The sequence below is a fragment of the Muscardinus avellanarius genome (assembly GCF_963383645.1).
Source record: "Muscardinus avellanarius genome assembly, chromosome: 14".
Classification (NCBI taxonomy): domain Eukaryota; kingdom Metazoa; phylum Chordata; class Mammalia; order Rodentia; family Gliridae; genus Muscardinus; species Muscardinus avellanarius.
The window spans coordinates 78,116,627-78,132,791 of record NC_137800.1 but is presented as its reverse complement, the minus strand read 5'-3'; positions in this window follow the sequence as shown (position 1 = coordinate 78,132,791).

Genomic DNA, 16,165 nt, shown 5'->3' with positions numbered 1-16,165 from the left:
GCAAATATCTTCATTCCCTCTGGCCTCTGATGGCTTTTTGTTTCTGTGGAGAAGCTGACCAAGCCACCCACTGTGATTATTTTCTGAAATGTAGGGCTTAGGCTAGCGTTCAGAGTTCTAAACGTGGTGTGAGTCACATGCTGATCTGCCTGACCCCTGTTATCATATTTAAAACATACGGCCCCTTGGCCTATATTATCTTGATCCGGTATCTTTTCACAAATTGGCTGAATCAAAAGAGTTTTTGTGGTACTGGGGTTTGAACCTAGAGTCATTCTCCCTCCAAGCCACACACTCCCCCATCCTATTTTATTTTTTTTTTTAATTTTGAACGGGTCTTACTAAGTTGCTGAAGCTGGCCTCGAGCCTGTGATCCTATCTCAGCCTCCTAAGTACCGGCATTACAGATGTGTGCCACCATGCCTGGCTCAAAAGAGCTTTCCGATAGTATAAAGGAATGTGTATTAGAGAAAAAGCGAGATGCAAAACATTTTCTTTCTCTTTGATCCAACAGGAGATTTCTAGAATCTGTTCTGTGGTCAGTCGGTAGCATTTTATTGATAGCATTGGGCATGGTACCTGATCATCACCCTAATAATAGCATTTTATAATTGCATTAATTAAGCATTTAGTTAATGCCAGATGCTGTTCTCAGTGCTTTGGGGAGCAGGTCTTATTATCTCCATTTTAAAGATGAAAACAGTAGACCATGGAAGGGTTAAGCTTTTGCTGAAGGTGAAGCAGCTATCACAGGTGAGGCAGGATTATACGTATCCGGGCTACTACTGCTTCAGAATCCACACTTTAACCACAAAGCTGTGGTTCCATTTTATATATAGGCATTGGGATTTTAAAAATATTCTGTTTTGGGTTCATTTTTGGAAAAACTGTATTCGCCAAGCCCAGGAATAGTTATTTTAGCAATAGTCAATCTCTTTTCTGTTACCCATTCATTTCATAAAATGAGTTTAAATACAGGACAAACAGGAGTCTTGGTGCTGCCCAAAGAGTCCAGTCAGGTGTGGATTAGAAATGGGAACATGTGCTCAGGAGGAACTTGGCATCACCTCTGTGGCTCCATGGGAGTGAATTTCATATCCTTTAAAAATATGGAGCTCTATTAAAAAATATGGAACTCAAATGTGAATACCTGACTCTACAAACATTATTTCAATGTATTTTCTTTATCATAAGGCTGGTTTCACTAACTCAGTAGTAGTAAATGATACTCTTAATTAAGAGCACAGAAGAAAGGACATCTTTTGATGTAAGTTAGAAGGCATGAGAAGCTCCCAAATTACCAGTCTTTTCTGGAAGAAAAGGATGCACTGGCTGACCCATTGGATACAGGAAGAGCAGTGTGTCTGGACGCCTTGGGCATCTCAACCTCTCAGGGTTAGAAGAGTGTCTGTCTCTTCTACATAAATAATAACCCAAATATAAGTAAATGATTATATATGGACAATATTCCTTGAAGGGTGGAGGGTGCATGTGTAAAGCAAAGTAGAGAGAGCAGTTTGGAAGCAAAGTAGGAGAGCTCGGTCCCCACAGTGACGGTGAGAATCAGGAACTTATGTAGAATCAGGAGCTCAGAAAGTAGATGAAAGATATCTGCTTCCAACCCAACTGCTATTATACCCATCACTTTTGTCTTCCTGCTTGTCAAGATATGACATTTGACCGGGCATGGTGGCACACACTTGTAATCCCCACGCTTGGGAGGTGGAGACAGGAGGATCGCGCAGGTTTGAAGCCAGCCATGCTGGCTTAAGAGACCCTGTTTCCAAATAAAAGTATAAAATAGGTCTGGGAGTGTAACCCAGAGGTTTTCAGGAACCCCAGTACCACCAAAAAAAAAAAAAAAAAAAAAAAAAGATATGACATTTGCCACAAAAATGGAAGGAAGTGTCCTATGATTTTGAGAACTCCAATTGTCCGGGAAAAAGTCCCCCAAAGTAACAATAAAAATTAAGAAAAATATAAAAGTTGTGAAATTCCAAAAACACTCAACAGAAATAGCTATACATTTGGACGCCACTACTCAGAATCAAGCTTTGGGTTAGGTCTCCACACATTCAAGGGGAAAGTAGGATTTCTTTCTCTTTATAAAGTATTCTGGCTATGTGAAAAAAAATTCCTCAAAATGCATGAGAAGAGATGGTTCAAATATATATATCACAATGGCACTATCTCCTTATAAAAGAAGTAATTTGAGCCAGCTGAGTGTACTGCCAAAATATATAATATATATTTATATATATAAATATATAATATAATATATAAATATATAATATATAATATATAAATAAACATATAAATATATAATATATAAACATATATAAATACATAAATAAATATATATAATATATAAATATATAAAAATATATAAACATTTATATATAAATATAAATATATATATATATATTTGCGGTAGTAGGGATGGAATTTGGGGGCATTCTACCTCTGAGCTACACCCCCAGCCCCATTTTTTTATTCTTTATTTTGAAACAGGGTCTCACTAAGTTGCAGAGGGCCTCACTAAGTAGCTGAGGCTGTCCACGAACCATGATCCTCCTGTCTCAGCCGCCCAAGTATTGGAATTACAGGTGTGTCACACCACACTTAGCTGGTTCAAATAACTTTAAGAGGTTCTTCTTCTTCTTCTTCTTCTTCTTCTTCTTCTTCTTCTTCTTCTTCTTCTTCTTCTTCTTCTTCTTCTCCTTCTTCTTCTCCTTCTTCTTCTTCTTTTTTGGTGGTACTGGGGTTTCTGGAAGCCCTTCTTCCTCCGGGCTATACTTCCAGACCTATTTTATATTTTTATTTGAAAACAGGGTCTCTTAAGCCAAAACCTGCCGATCCTCCTGTCTCCGCCTCCCAAGCGCGGGGTTTACAAGCGTGCACCACCACGCCCGGCCTAAGAGTTAATTCTTTTATAAGGAGGTAGTGTCATTGTGATTTTGTTAATGAATTTTAATAGGACGAGTTGAACTCATGTTTGGTAAAAATGTGACCAAACAGTGATTATTTCTGTAGAGGAAGAATCCAGATTTCAAGCTTGGAGACGCAGGTAAACAGGCATTTTTATACTTGTTTAACAGGTCTCCTGGCAGATATCTATTTATGAAGTGGGGGTGATATTCCTAGGGGCTTTCAGTAGTGAGAATTCATGGGAGAGTGACATTTAATATTCATTAATTACTAGGCTTGGAAAACCTATGAGTGCTACAGTGTACAAGATAACACTATCAACTGTGTTTTTTAAATGATGGAATTAGGAAGAGCATCTCATTTTGAACATTTTATCTGAGGTATTCTAAGGCGTTTTATTCCATGCTCTGTGATATGGTAAAATTCTAATCAACTTTATGCAAATCCAAAGAAAGAGCAGAATTCATGTGAGTTGTCATGTGAATAATAAAATTTCAGGATGATCCACATCGCTAAAGTATCCAATACAATACTAGTTTTTTGTTTTTTGTTTTGTTTTTTTTTGTTGTTGTTGCAGATTTGAGGATGGAACCCAGGGGCATTTGACCTCTGAGCTACAGTCCCTGCCCTATTTTTTATTCTTTATTTTGAAACCGGGTATCACTGAGTTGCAGAGGGCCTCACTCAGTAGCTGAGGCTGTCCGCGAACCACGATCCTCAGGTCTCAGCCTCCCGAATGCCGGGATTACAAGCATGCCACCACGCCCAGCTAATACCAGTTTATAAGTGAGATGAAAAATGAAAATTCTGCTAGTGATTTATATTCCTGCAAGGTGTATTTCTGTATATGTTTTCTAAACTTGTGCACCATATGATTTTATCCTATAATTGATACCTGCATTGCATTGTGGTTTTTCAGAGAAACAGAACCAATAGAAAAAGTGGTGCGTGTGTGTGTGTGTGTGTGTGTGTGTGTGTGTGTGTGTGTGTTGGAGGGAAAGAGAGATATTCTTTTTTTTTTTTTTTGGTGGTACTGGGGTTCCCAGAAACCCTTCTACCTCCGGTCTATACTCCCAGACCTATTTTTATACTTTTTTATTTGGAAACAGGGTCTCTTAAGCCAGCACGGCTGGCTTCAAACCTACGCGATCCTCCTGTCTCCACCACCCAGGCTCAGGGATTACAAGCGTGCGCCCCCATGCCCAGCGTGAGAGATATTTATTCTAAAACGTTGGATCATATGGTTTGAGAAGGTAAACAGTCCCATGATCTGCCATTTGCAAGATGGAAACCCAGAAAATGTAGTGATGTAATTCCAGACCAGGAAACCTATAATGTAAACCTCAGTTTAAGAGCAAGAGAGGACCAGTGTCCCGATGTTCCAGCCCAGGCAGGCACAGGCAGGGAGAGAGCAGGTGGCCTATCATTTCTCCACTGTGCGTGTGTGTGTGTGTGTGTGTGTGTGTGTGTGTATATGTGTGTGTGTGGTACTGGGGATGGAACCCAGGGGCATTATACCTCCAAGCTACATTCCCAGCCCTATTTTTTAGTCTTTTTATTATTATTTATTTTGAAACAGGGTCTCACTGAGTTGCAAAGGGCCTCGCTAAGTAGCTGAGGCTGTCCGTGAACTGCAACCCTGCAGTCTCAGCCTCCCGAATGCTGGGATTACAAGCGTGTGCCACCACGCCCAACTCATTCCTCCACTTTTTGTTCTATTCCAGTGAGCCATCAATAGATTGGATGATGTTCACTGTATTGGTCCATCAGTTCACATGTTGAGCTCATCCAGAAATACCCTCACAGACACACCCAGAAATAATGTGTCATCTAGGCATTCCAAGTTAACTATCACGATACCCACCCACTAAAACTTATACGAGTGGAAATACATATAATTCTCTCTTTAAGAGTCACAAATCTTGAGCAGTTCCATAAGTAGTGAGAGGCAGAAACCAAGTTAAGAATAGAAAGAATCTGATCTCAAAGTCAAGAGTACTTCCACAATATTCTAGTTTAGAGTTTAGCACATGTTTTGCATCCCCCACATTGCACCAAGAGCCAACACGATATGATAAACTTTGATCTCGAACTTTCTTATGGGGAGGTGTAATATGGCCGAGTAAGTCTACCCACAGTATTTTGGGAATTTAAAAACCATCTGGTAGAATGTCAGTGTTAAGAGTGGAGACTGGGGACAGGCATGCTTGCACTGTGGTGTCTGGGCTCCGCTGGAAACACAGGTCATTGGACAGCTGACTTCCAGCTCTCCTGAACCCTCGTTGGGTCACATCTCTAGCCATTTTTTAATTTTTTATTCTGTGACAAGGTCTCACTAAGTTATCCAAGCTGACCTCGAACTTGGAATCCTCCTGACTCAGCCTCCTGAGTACATGGGATTATGGGAGTGGGTCACTGCTCCTGACTCCACCCCCATTTTGTAAAGAAGGTAACTGAAGTTCAGAGGGCATAAATGATTAAACAAGTTCAGAGGTGGCAGAGCTAGGATGCGAAATCCTTTCCAGTTGACAATATTACCTCTGTCTTAAATTTGTAATCGTCTCGAAACACAAGAAGAGACTGCAGAATCCGTATCTTCACTAAAATCGATTAACCTTTGTAGGTTTAAGCCCTTTTTCCTTTTTTTTTAAAAGCATCCTCTAATTTAAAGCTTATTATTATTCCATTTTATAATTCTAATGTTAAGGGCTTGAATGTTTGAAAAGCACATTCTGCAGAAAATCACCTAAGGGATAATGTATAACCTATAGGGACCCAAGAAAACTGAGCATTTGAAATTTTAGCATAATATATTACATTAATAAACTAAGGGTGAAAAAATGTAGAATTTGACTAGATTACAAAAGAGAAAAATAATATGATCCAGTAGGTATCCACAGGAAAAATCTCTAAGCAGAATGAAGAAGACACTTCTTTCAAACGGTGGAAACCAATTTGTCTGATTTATCCTAAGTCGATACATAATAAAATACTCAAGAACTTTCTATTAAGATCAGAAACAAGATCAAGATGCCCAGTATGACCACTACTGACTCAAAAGATTCTTCGGAGGCAACTAGAATCAGTGGAAGCATGCCAGCCAGCGAGAGTGGGGACTGCATGGAGCTGCTCAGAGCTGGGCCCAGGAAACGGGTGTGAGCTTCCCCTGGGATGTTGGGGCCAGGAACTGAGAAGTGCATGCCCGGATCCTGACGCTGTCAAGTTGCTGCTGGGAGCAGAGATATCAGAGATCAAGCAATGTGTAGAAACCTTGGAATTGAGAAACTTTGCTGAAAACATAAAGTGTTAATAAGATTGAGACCATGGAAAAGCCCCACCTTATGAATACAAACTGTGCCCTAGAGCAAAGGCCATACCCTAGAACTCAGGACTAAAAGGAAACAGAACATCTTAGCAAAGCCTAAAACAAAGTCTGATCCAATCAAGATTTACTAATTATATAACTTCCCATCAGAATAAAGTACAACACAATTTAAAAGAAGAAAGTAGAAACAAGTCTCTCTACACTGTATTATCTACAATGTCCAGCATGCAATAAAAAAATAATTACTAGAACCAGAAAGAAGCAGATGGTTAGATTTATAGTCATGGGGGAGAAAAAGGAGACAGATCCTAAAATGATCCAGATGTTGGGATCAGCAGCAAAGATATTTAAATACCAATTACAAATATGCTGAAGGGTATAAAATGAAACATGAACAAACATGAAATGAATATTCATCCATAATATTAAAACTATTTAAAAGAATCAGTGGAAATAGTAGAGAGGAAATAATCTGAAATGAAAGATCCCTAAAAAGCCAGGTGTGGTGGCACATGCCTGTAATCCCGGTACTTGGGAGGTTCGATCTCCAGTACCCCTCCACACACACACAAAGGTCTCTGAATAAGCTTAATAACAGATTGGAATGACAGAAGACATTGTCAGTGACCTTGAACACATTTTTAGAACCAATGTTGACAGAATAAAAATACTGAAATAAATATAAGCAAATCCTCAGTGACCGGTGGTCTAATATATTGTAAATGGAGATACAGGGCAGGAGAGAAAATAGGGTGAAACGCATGTCAGCACATCATAGTCAAACTGCTAAAAACAAAGTTAAAGATAAAACTATAAAGCATTTGAAGTGAAAAATAATTCTATGGTAAAGAACAAAGATAAGGATAATAAAATGCACATGGAAAACAATGAAGGTAGCCAACAATAAAGTGACATCGATAACCCAGAGAACACTGTCACCTTAGAAGCCCACAGCCAGAGAAAATATCCTTCAATAAATGAGATGTAAGTTGATTGTGGGATAACGAAAGCAGAGAGAATTTATAACCAGTAGACCTACACATCAAGACGGGCTCAGGAAATTTATCCAGGTTGGATGGAAATAACAGATGGAAACTTAGTTATACAGGAAGAAATGAGTAACACCAGTCATGGTAAATATGTGGGTAAGCAAAAAAGCCTGCCTGGTGTTTTTTTTTTATTATTATTTTTAAGGGAAATTTAGTTTAAATCAACTATAAAAACATGGTGTTTGGGATTATGTAACATATACAGAAATAAAATTTATGACTGATTTATAAAAGAACAGAGATATATGTAATATATATAAGTATACCTTTGCAAGATACTCATATTTTATGTCAAATGGGGCAGTATTAAGTAGGTAGAAATGCATAATTCCTAGAATAACAATATATATAATTTTTTTTTTTTTGCGGTACTAGAGAGGGACCCAGGAGCATTGCACCTTCAAGCTACACCCCCAGGCATATTGTTTAGTCTTTTTTTTATTTTTGAAACAGTCTCACTGAGTTGCAAAAAGCCTTGCTAAGTAGCTGAGGCTGTCCGCGAACAGCAATCCTCTGGTCTCCCTCTCCGAATGCTGGGAATACAAGCGTGCGCCAACACACCTGGCTAGAGCAACGCTATTTTAAACACAAAAGAACAATATCTAAAAAGGTTGGACAACTGGCACTGTAATTGGGTATTGCACACACCCAAGTGTGGGTACTACACACACCAAAGAACTTCAATTTCCTATCTTATTATATGTACAAAACTCAAAATGGGCCATAGATTAGGAGCTTGCCTCTGGAAGGAGAGTTGCCAGCAAAACATTATAAAGAAACTTCTTAGAGTGATCAAAATGTAGATTTTGACTGAGGTTGTTTAGATCAGTGTATATACTTGTCAAAAGTCTTTGGATTTATACTGAATAGCTGTACATTTTGCCCTATAAATTCTGCCTGAACTGAAAATAAAACTCAAGAAAGCCATAAGAACCTAACTGAATTGGATAGCAGTGAATTCCAGGTTTGCAGAGAAATTTATTCTTGGTACTACGCAGAATAAGAGATGCAAAATACAAAACAAGTATTGAGATAAGTAATAGATCTGGAAATAACAAAGATCATTTTCATGTGATGTTGTTCGTCAGCTTTTCATCGCTGTGATCAAAATAACTTAACAAGAACAACACAGGGCAAACGTTTATTTTGACTCTCAGTTTCAGAGCTTTCAATCCATGGTGGGCTGAATTAGTTGCTTTGGGCCTGAAGTAAGACAAAAATATCATGGTGGAAGTGCATGGCAGAGGAAATCTCAGGTCTTGGCAGCTAGGTAGCAGAGAGACAGACAGAAAGAGAGAGAGGAATGGTCAGGGACAAGATATCACCCCAAGAGCATACCTCAAGAGACCTGTGTTCTCCATTCATGCCCCACCTATCTATAGATACCACCACTTTGCAGGAGTCCTTTCAACTCTCAATGGATTAATCTACTGATAAGGTCAGAGCCCTCATGATCCAATGGCTTCCCAAAAGCCCCACTCTGAGAATGACTGCACTGGGGACCAAGCCTTCAACACATGGGCTTTCAGAGGCATTCCAGATCTAAACCATATCATATGATTTCTAAATTAACAGGGTAAAGAGATTAAAAGAGAGTCAATATTTCAGAAAATAACAATATTTTCTCAGTTTTGAAGTAAAACATCAGCTATCAGTCTGAAAGAAGCTATAATATAATGAATGCAGTAAAGATAATCTCTACCCAGATGTACTATTTCAAAATTTCAAAGACAATCCTAGAAGCTTCAAAAAGGAACATAAATCTACCAAGTACAAGAATCAGACTATCATCATTAGACACTGATATTACTGATGAAAGAACACAATATTGCAATAGCTTCAAAGCTATGAAGAAAAATAACTCAAAACCAAGAATTCTATACCCAGCCAAACTAGTATTCAACTGCAAGGATAAAGACACAGAAATAAATAACCACTAAAGTGGTACTTTGTTTTGCCTTTCAGTAGTTGAAAATAGGCTTGTAATCCAGCATTTGGGAGGCTGAGACAGGAGGATCTGGGTTCACAGACAACCTCAGTTACTTAGTGAGGCCCTTTGCAACTCAGTTAGACCCTGTCTCAAAATAAAGAATAAAAAATAGGGTTGGGGGTTTAACTTGTAGGCAGAATGCCCCTGGGTTCCGTCGCCAGTACAAGAAAGAAAGAAAGAAAGAAAGAAAGAAAGAAAGAAAGAAAGAAAGAAAGAAAGAAAGAAAGAAAGAAAACTGGAAACAATTTAAGAAATCAATGGGGAAACAGAAAGATAAAAATGGCATATTCCAATAACAGTGTATTAAGAATTAATAAAGGAAATAGATCTACATACAGATACACTGATAAATCTCATAAAAGCAAGTTGTAGAGGGATATTTTTGCATAATGTGTGTAAATTGAAAGTATCATCATCATAGTCAACATCTTCCCCAAAGCAAATACTTATATAGTCCTTTCTATGTTCCAGAAACAGCAGTAAGAACAACATTTCTGCATTTTAACTCATTTACTGATCATAAAAAACTGTGAAAGAGATTGTCATTTCCATTTTGTAACAGAGAACTGAGTTAGGCTGCACAGCTAATCATTAATAGGGATGGAGTGGGAACCTTGGTCAAGTAGATCAGACCGCACATCAGGCTGTCCCACAAAACAGTGCAGTGTATGCCTCATGGCTTCACCTCACGTAGTGTCAGTAGGGACACACAGACAGAAATTAATATATCAACTTCAGGATAACGATTACTGCTGGGAAAGGAAGAGGGAACAGAATGAGGGAGAGATGTCCATTTCATCTGGAATGTTTTGTCTCATATACGTTGAAAGCAGTTGTGTAAAAAATACCATGTTGAATCAAGATGCTGATTATATGGAATGTCTACACTATTATCTTCTGATAACCACTATCTTTATGTGTAAAATATATTAAATAAGAGTAAGATAAATAAAATATGATGAAGTCCTAATCTCTCTCCAACCCTGGTTGTGTCTTTACCCTAATGTACGAGGATCATAGCCCGTGATTTCTGAGAGTAAAGAGCTTTAATTCTTCTGCCAGTCCACAGCTTAAGGTAGAATCTTTGTCTCAAACCAAAATGGCAATTCCTAAGTTCCTTAGACCCATCACAGCAGCCAATCTCAGCAGCCAGTATTTCATCAAGTGAGTTGGTAGGACAGTTTCTGCAGTGTCTTTCTGTTTCCATCTTGCTGTGAATTTGCTTTTAGACTCTGGGCATTTGACTGTTTCGCTCAAGTGAAAACCACAGCCAGGCTATCTAGATGATCCGCTCTAACAGTTTAAATGCAAAGAGGCTTCCCAGGCAATCAATACTATTGTTTACAATGCAATTCAATTGTTATTCTAGAGTTTCATTCAGTCAGAACTACCAGAGAGCTCATATGGTTAAAATTTCATTTTTCTGCATTTCTCACATGGAAGTGACATTTTTAAAAAATCAGCTGCATAATTAGTATTCTTGTTTATATTATTTCTCCAATTAGTTTTTACTGAGCTCACAGAGGGTGGGTATAAATCAATTCAGTAGTATCTGATTCCCTTCAATAAACCTTGAGTGCTGTATGTTAAAGACAGGACTCTATTCTAGGTGGGGATGAATACTCAGAGGTAGATATGATGAGGACTCTTGTCAATAACATTTTGGTCAGTAACAGAAATAAGATATTCATAAAAATAACTATGATTCAAGCTAGAATATTAGAAATACCTGAGAGATATACAGTTAGCTCTCTGTATTCATGGTTTATAAATCTGTGAATTCAATCAATGGTGGATGGAAGTATTTTTTAAATTTCATTTGTATTTACATACACAGACTTTCTTTCCTAAAATTAGTCCCTAAACAATACAGTGTAAGAACTTTCTACATAGCACTTACATGGTATTAGTCATAGTAAGTAATCTAGAAATGATTTAAAGTATATGAGGGGATGTACGTAAGTTCTATGCAAATACAATGCCATGTTATAAAAAGGACCTGCTCATCATTGGATTTGGTATCCTTGGGGATCCTGGAATTGATTCCGAGGGACAGCTATGTAAGTAAAGGTCTTGTGGGATTCGAAGATGGGAAAACCTCCTGCCATCAGAAATTTAAAAGCAAATTAACAGGAAAGATTTCCTAAGGGGAATGAGGTTTTAGGGAAATTTTAATATCTGTAGTTTCAGTAGCCGAACAAAGGGAGTGAACTATGGGGGTGTCTATTAATAGAGAAACAGTGTATGGGGTGGAGAGCCTGAAATATTAGGATCTAGGTAGAAGTGGTTCTAAGACAAAAAAAAAAAAAGTGAGAATGGAATGGTGTGTTGATCAACTTTCACTTTCTAAAATAAAATACCTGGCGGGCGTGGTGGCGCACGCTTGTAATCCCCGCGCTTGGGAGACGGAGACAGGAGGATCTCACAGGTTCGAAGCCAGCCGCGCTGGCTTAAGAGACCCTGTTTCTAAATTAAAAAGTATAAAATAGGTCTGGGAGTGTAGCCCAGAGGTAGGAGGGCTTCCAGGAACCCCAGTACCACCAAAAATAAAATAAAATAAAATACCTGAGGCAATAAACTTGTAAAGAGAAAAGGTTTATTTAGTTCCTAGTTCTGGAGTTTTCAGTCTAAGATCTGGCAGCCCTGTTACCTTAGGCCTCTGCCGGGGGTTTCAGATGGCACCAGCAGGGAGCCCATGTCAGAGCAAACCATTCACATCTTGAAACAGGAAGGGGGGGTAGGGAGAAAGGGAGAGAGAGATAGGTGAGTAGAGTCCTGCAACCCTGTCAAGGGCATGCCCCCAATGACCTAAGGACCTCTCGTAGGCTCCACTGCTTACAGATCCATAGCAACTCCCAACAGTACCACGCTGGGGACCAAGCCTTCAACATGTAGACCTCAGGGGAACACTTGTCCAAACTATAACAAATGTTATTGTGCAAAAAGCTTTGGGCTAAAAATTTCTACTTGAACTGATTTAAAATTTAGAACTCAATGGTATTTATCAGGCAAGACTTTTTCTGTCTAAAACCAATAGAGAGTTCCTTATCTATGTCTCTGACACAGGACCTGGTTCTGGTTCGTTCTTTTATCTACTTCATGGTGCATTTAGTTCCCTCACTCTGCGTTTTCATCCCCCTACGCTAACCTTGGCTCTCCAACTCTACCTCAGTCTCCTTCTCTTGCTGCCAAGATGTCCTCAAGGCCGTTGTCAGGCCCTCCCGTGCAATTTGCAGGGCCTCTCCTCCTAATTTTCATTTGGGTTCTTCAATGTTACTAGCTAGTCACTTTGTCCAGGCAGACAATATCCATGTTGCTAAGCACCAGAGGAAGGGAGGTTACATAAATTTCTTATTTCTCAAATCTCTGAACTCACTTTTGAGAGTCAATATTTTCCCCTTTTACCACCAGACTTTAAAAAAAAGGGGGGGGGCTCACATTATCTCAGGATTAGCTACAGAGCTCAAATCCCTAAAGATGCTCAAATATTGACAGATGAAGTCAAGACCTTAAGAAATCATGCTGTAAACTGGTATCTACTGCAGTCATGAGTTAACTATTAAAACATAATGAGTGCGTCGATTCCGTCTCCCTGCCTTCCTGGGGCCACCTGACAGAGGTTCCTCCTCTCTGGCTTTCTCTTTCCTCCTTCCCTAGGCCAGTCCTACTGGAACCAACCAGTGGTGGCCTCCCTAAGGGAGAGAGAGAGGACGGAGTGTAGGCCAATTTCAGGTCTAGCAAATTCTTTGCTCTATTTCCATTTTCCCTAAGCAATTTCACAAATCCTTGAGTATCTGTCCAGACCACAAGAAAAAGACTCTTGGTGTTTTTGAGGGGGCAAACTCCAGGGAAGAAAGGATGAATGAAGGCTGGGAAGAGGAGCAACTAACCCTCAAGAGAAACAAAGCCTAGCTAGCTAGCAACCTGGGAGCCTCTTTCTGGGCAAGGTCAGCCTTGAGGCCATGCATGTGCAGGATTATCCCAGCACTGCCTCTTCTCAAATCCCTTATCAGTCCTGCATAGACCCCAGTAGCAGCAAGATGCATCTGTCTATCAATTACAGAAATCCCATCTCATGGACAAAGCATCTCTACCATTCCATACTGGAGATGTGAATATATTCCCACCAAGAAAGTTGCTACAGAGGGAAGGCAGATTTGTTGTGCTCCCCAAGACTGGATGTATCAAGGGGATACAGACTAAAAATACAAATCCAAATAGTCAAACCCATTGTCCATACCAGCCAGCACATTCGAGGACCAGGACCCAGTCTCCCAGCATGGTACTCCTTTGTGATTACCCCATGAAAAGCAAACCAGACAGCTTCTTGGAGCAGACCCAAAGCCCTAAACCCCTCTGCTTACATAACGTATAGGACACAAGGGATTTCAGACCATCACCTCTGCTGACAGGAACGGAGGACACTGGGTACGGGACTTCAAGATCTCCTTGTCAGCCTTTTCCCCTAAATGCCTCTAGCACGTCTTCTTAGTATTGAACAAACACCAGCTCTGCCGATGTCATGGATTTTGTCAATAGGAGCTGAGAAGGAGCAGGCTTTTCCTCATTGCTAACAGCTTTCTTAATTAACCTGCGGGCAAAGTCAACAGCTCAGTTCAGTGCTCACTGTTTGCTCTTCTGCCTCTGCAGAGCCACGGTGCTCCTCGGGAAGCACAGGACACTTGCCCGAGGTTGTTTTATTTTCCAGAAAGGAAGGGGGTAGGGGGACCATGCCACTACAGTGCATTGGACTTAATTTGCTCAAAGTTACAGCTGATTGTTTGGCCCAAGTAACAACCCTTCCTTAACTTTAATTATAGCAAACCACTAGTTATGAAAATGCACCTTTTCACTTGTTTTTTTTTTTTTTTTTTCCCCAGCTAACTTCTAATTAGGAGGCCAAGAACCAAGCAAGTCACCTTCTTGGGTTGTAGGGTCCTGGAATGACCGGCTGTGTACACTGTGCTCCTGAAACCAGCCTGTGGCGGCTGAAGTCAATCTGCTGGACTCTGTTCTCTTGGGTTGCCCAAAATACGGGATGAATGAAAGCACAGCCAGGATACTGTTGTAATGGATTCTCAACAGACACTCAGACAAGCATGAAGTCAAGGCCACTTAATTTATTGGGAAGTACAAATCCTGATCCTAACTATCAGGGCCTCAGCCAGGGTACTCTGAGCAATCACTGGAGAACTGGTCATTGTCCAGAGGTCATTCACCGATTGCGGCAGCAGGATATCACTGTGGCACAGACTACCATCGCTTAATGATGGAAGAATTCTGTGTATGAGCATCTGACCGTCATCTTGAGGAATAGCCCAGTGGCTACAAGGGAATGCACTGACAGAGCCAGTGTTCAGCCTCACAAATGGCAGAGTGGAGCTCAGAGAATCTTGTTGAACAGCTTGTTGCTGTGGCTTATATACGGTTTGTCCTTGTGTGGCTTAGTCAGATAGGAGAACATGTCTGTCCAATATGGTATGTTCTGCATAGACACAAATAGTCTTCTGGTGGAGTTTCCCTGGCTGAGGCAGCCACATTATCCAAGCAGGCATCAGCCTGGACCCTCACAAACAGGTCTACTCAAAGGGGAAAGGTATCACTCAGAGAAAAAACATCATCATACTTGTACCAATGCATAGTATCCCTAACAGATCGTGAACCTCATCTTTAGAAAATAGAGTGGAAGATACTATCATCTCCCCGCTTTAAGATGAGATGTAGATTTCTCAATGAAACCTAAATTCTTTAACAGTTGACCAGGATTGTGAGGCTGCTTACAAAAATACATGTTTTAAATGTACGATATCGAGTTGGTTGTTGTGGCACATGCTTATAATCCTAGTACTTGGGAGGTTGAGAGACAGGAGGATTTGCAGGTTTAAGGCCAGTCTCGGACACTTAGGCCCTTAGCAATGTAGTGAAACCCTGTTTCAAAATAAAAAATAAAGTTGGGCTGAGGATGTAGCTCTGTTGTAAAACACCCTGAGTTCAATCCTCAGGACCCCACAAAAAAAAATAGGAAAAAAAAGAGAAATTAGGTACCAAATCAACTGGTATGAGTCTATTCTTTCTCTGGCTCTAGATCCATACTTCCATTTGATGATGAAGAAAATAAAAATCTTCCTGCATTTCAGGCTATGAGGTCATTATTTCTGTTAAGGGATGGATATTAGTTGAAGGTCATGTTGGGCTCAGGAAGAGTGAGAAACCACTTTAATGAGCTGTATTGGCTCATCATGGACAGGTACGGATGGTCCCCTGTGGGGTAACACACTTGCAGAGGGTGATGGAGCCGGTGAAAAAGTTTCTAGTTTGTTTTGTCTTCTTACACAGCACCCCGACTGGCTCTTCCCAGGCCGCCTTCTCTTTGAAAATCACTCAGCCCTCCCACTCTGGGTTATGCTGTGGGTGAACATCTCACCCCCAGCCCTCGTGGGTCATCTGTGGTCGGCCTTCACTTTTATCTTCTAGGAGAGACAAAGTATGGAGGACTGTTTACCACCTGTGGCCACCACTTGCAGATGGGGTTCACGGGGTGCAGTCATTGAGTGGGAGGTAATGACCTCTGTTTGTCCTCAGTCATAAAGAAAAACATCCCCGACCAGCACACCACAGAATTTCCCACAGGCTCTGTTGAAATGTCAGATTCTGGTAGATAAGTTCTGACCAGTCAGTGTATCTGCTTAACAGAATTTCCCTTCTCAGAATGAGATTTTCTCATTCTACCTTTTGAGCCCTTCTTTCTCTTATTGTTAATCAGAACTCTTTAACTTATTCCATATGAAAGTATGTAGCCACTGAAAAAATTGCCAGCAACTTCTCTATCCTAGAGATAGCCAAATCCTCTTGGAGGTTCTCTTGACCTGGGAA